The sequence below is a fragment of the Onychostoma macrolepis genome, chromosome 17, assembly GCF_012432095.1.
Source record: "Onychostoma macrolepis isolate SWU-2019 chromosome 17, ASM1243209v1, whole genome shotgun sequence".
NCBI classification, from domain to species: domain Eukaryota; kingdom Metazoa; phylum Chordata; class Actinopteri; order Cypriniformes; family Cyprinidae; genus Onychostoma; species Onychostoma macrolepis.
The window spans coordinates 27,208,858-27,212,848 of NC_081171.1; the positions used below are offsets into that span (position 1 = coordinate 27,208,858).

General features: G+C 35.6%; 1 long non-coding RNA gene across 1 annotated transcript; it reads right to left on the minus strand.

The window, feature by feature from the left end:
- Positions 1-2,845: 2,845 nt before the first annotated feature.
- LOC131523790 (uncharacterized) lies at positions 2,846-3,778 on the minus strand. The gene is made up of 3 exons (XR_009266849.1): positions 3,538-3,778; positions 3,028-3,114; positions 2,846-2,893 (listed from the first exon to the last, which is right to left on the minus strand). It is a non-coding gene; the product is annotated as an uncharacterized LOC131523790 (long non-coding RNA).
- Positions 3,779-3,991: the final 213 nt, after the last annotated feature.

Consider the following 3,991-nt stretch of genomic DNA (forward strand, 5'->3'; position numbering starts at 1 on the left):
TAAAAATAAGCAGGTTTACATTCTAACCCATCATTTTGATCCTGGATTTAAGTAATATTTGCACCATAACTTTAAACTCATATTTAAATCTTGATTATGGATTCACTTTAAACTTAACTGAGGTTTAAATAAAATAAAATGCACATGCAATTAAAATATGCAACTGATTGAACAAAAACAGTGGAGATCTGACAAAAAAAAAAAAAAAAAAGGTCTCAGAGAGGTGTTTACCAATAAAAATGAAAATTAAAGCACATCGAGTTGGTAGCGCTGCGAGGGGTCGTGGCGGGATCCGTCACTCATGGTCCACCTCGGTGTCGGACAAACAAAAGAAGTGAGGAATATGTTTAGCATTTCACAGCAGCAGTCACGGTGATGATGAGGCGAGCACCAGTGATCTCCTTTCTCCTGACCACTCCGTGTGTCTGCTGGGCGGCGATCAAACGGGCAGGGCAGCGCTTTTCACGAGTAGAGATAGCAACTACTTTTTTTTCCCGTATCTCGGTTCTTTTGTTGTAAGTTATGCTATTACTCCATTAATTTATACTAGCATATACTGTATATCAAGCGCTCCCTGAACGCAGTCTCTGGCTTACTGCCAGTCAAGCGCAAGCACACTGCACCCGTCTCGAGTGATAACGACGCTGATCTGATCAAGTCTTTCCGAGTCACAGGGCTCAAGTCCAAGTCAAGTGTCGAGTCATTGCTGTCAAAGTCTAAGTCGAGTCTCAAGTCTTCTTTAATTATGTCGAGTCGAGTCGCAAGTCATCAAATTTGGGACTCGAGTCCAAGTCAAGTCTCGAGTCATGTGACTCGAGTCCACACCCCTGCATCACTAAACACTGTACAGAGGAACACTATCATTTTACAGATTTTTCCTAGATTATTATGATCAAACGCATTCAATAAAGTGCTGAAAGCACTAGCCCAAAAGTTCTGCAGAGAAACACTTGTTATTTTACAGGTTATTAAAAAAAATAAAAAAAATAAATGAAAGTGTTAAAGCATGCTCAAGATTGTAAATTAAAAGTTTTATTTTGAAAGACAAAATACAAAGTCTGTACATATACTGTACAAAACTGAAAATGTAATCATTCAGTTTTTGAAGAAAAAAAAGTACAAATTTGAAAGGAAATACATTTCAACATTTACAATACTGTACCAATTAACAGAACAGTTTGATCAGAAGTTGAATTAAATATTCTCAAAAGAAGAAATACAAAACATCTACAAGATTGCCACTGTTTCAAATGACTGTTAATTCTAAAGGCTGGAATACACTACATGACTTTTAAAATCTGAACAGAACACTAGGCATCATACATATACTGACTTTGTAAATAGCGACAAAGGAAAACTGGGCATCATACACTACATGACTGAGGATCATACACTACCAGACTTTAAAGTTGTTCCGATCACAACAAACTCACTCAGAAACATGAGCCTTGTTGCTAGGAGACGCGTTACAAATGAAAACAATATGCATTGTAAAATCGGCTGAAAATATCAAACGTTTGATATCCTCCGACTGGATAGAATCAGAGTCTGAAGCTTAAAAAACTGGAGTCTGTGACTATCATACACTATGCAATTTTCTATGGAATCTGTCATCTCAAATCTGCAGACTGGCTCTGACTTTCGGCAACTAGCGTCAACTTCTCCTGACTGTAAATTGGCGGAAAATCAGGGCAAAAATTGTGTAGTGTATTCCAGGCTTAAGTATATGATGCCCAGCTTTCCTTTGTCATTATTTAGAAAGTCGGTAAGTCAAAAATCTGTTTTAAAAATCTGTTCAGAAGTCGTGTAGTGTATTCCATGCTTAAATTTACATCTAAATAATGAAACAGTTTTATGTAAAAAACTAAAAATTACATTTTTATCTTACAAGTTAGGGTTATAGTATCATGATTTTTTCTTTGAAAAAGATTGTGGAGGGAACTGTATTTTAGCTTGTATTTTCCCAATCAGGTTTATAGTGTTTTTTCTCAATATTTGACTGACCCTATTGGATTCCATATAGCTCTGATAATATATGTGGACAAAAATTACATTGTATTTTAATCCTGAATACTAGCTACACAAGTGTAATAAGTAAAATCAAAACATACAAATAAAGGTCCATGATTCTGCACCAGAAGTGACAGTCACAGCACATAAAGAGCAGTCCACCAAATCTGAAGTAATCAGCTGGATCCTTGCTGCATCTGGGGGTTAAATAAAAAAAAAAAAAAAAAGAGATTTATTGAAAAGGACTTCATTAAATTAGATCAGAATGTCTCATAATGTCAAATGTTGTTTATAGAAAAGGTACACAAATGATCTAGTTGTGACCTAATGGTTAGAGAGTCAGACTTGTAACCTGAAGGTCATGGGTTCGAGTCTCAATACTGGCAGGAAATGTAGATGAGTGAATGAACAGCGCTCTTTTAAAAAACGCACTAGTGTAAACCAATTTGCAATATCAAGCAGCAAAACGAGTGGTTCTGTACAGCTAAAAATATTTGGAAGTAAAAGAGACCGGAAGCAAGACCCATAAAATCTACAAATGGCCCATTTTTTTTGTGAAGAATAAGGTGGATATGTCATCATTTACTCACCCATGTCTTTTCCAATTTGCATAACTGACTTTTTTTTCTGTGGAACACAAAAGAAGATCAAAAAAGACATGAGGGTGAGAAAATGATGAGGTAGTTTTCATGTTGAGTGAGCTAAACTCAAGAATGAACTTTGAATCAGAGTGGTGCCTTGGTGCAGAGTTTACCTGCTTTGCTGTGTTCACATTTCAGCACATATAATAGCACATGATCATTTAAAGAATTAATGTTTGTATGACATGTATACTCACTTTTACGGAAGATCATGTGGCAGAATAATTTCAATCCCAAAACCTCTGGACCATGAGAGGGAAAACACAGACACACACACACACACACACACACACAAATGAATATTAACAGGTTTAATAGAACAATATTGTTGACTTACTGACAGAGACATGGGCTTACAGAAATGTAGCCTACTCACCAGCTTTATTACAAAAACTTAACAGTAGATCCAAAAGCATGGTTTGCATAGTATTCTTCAGAGTCCAAGAATGGTTTCATGTCCTCTCTGTTGAACAAGTGTATATGCCAATTTTTCATGTTCCACAGTGAGACATTTTATTTTACAATAAACGTTAATAACGTTAGTTATTTTTACTATTTCATACTGTTATTAAAAATAAGATCAGCAAACGGCGGCCTTCTGTATTAACATCATACATGTCCCGCTATTTATTCTGTCATTCATGGATGTTTCTCTATTAAAACGTCAGTAACTCGTAGCACTATGTTACGTGGATATATTTACATTCCGCGATATAAACAAATATTTAAAAACACAAATAGTCACTTTAAATCATGGCCACAACATCGTCATTACACACAGCCTTATCTTTATTAAAACATAATATCAAAACAGTAACAGATTATGTCATCGCGATTAGCATATCACTTTAACAGTAACAGTAGAAAAAATATAAATGGTATTTACCTTCTGCCGTTTGCAATATGTGTCCATTAGCCATTGTGTCTGTGTTCATATTTGCGCTTTTTCGTTCTCAATCTGCACCGCATAACTCAAAATCGGTCAAAATAAGAATTCATCTGTCAGATATGTGATAGTCCATGTAAAAGCCATTACTACTGCACTGAACGGAGCAGGACTGCAGATAAACAGAGCAGCAACGGACTGGTGTGTAAATTCAAATTTGAGCGATAGGAGGCGTGCCTAGTTGTCATTGGCCAGATTCCTGGATGACGTTTAGATTAACCAATCACGACCAAAGCAACAAAGAGAGACATCAAATAACATTGCAACTGTAGAAAAAACTAGTTTTAAACAAAAGATAGCAAATATGTATGTATATTGATTTTTATTTTTTAGGCTGTTACATGTAATTAATTGGTAAAATGGTGTTTTCACTTATGCTTACAAGTGTATGTGT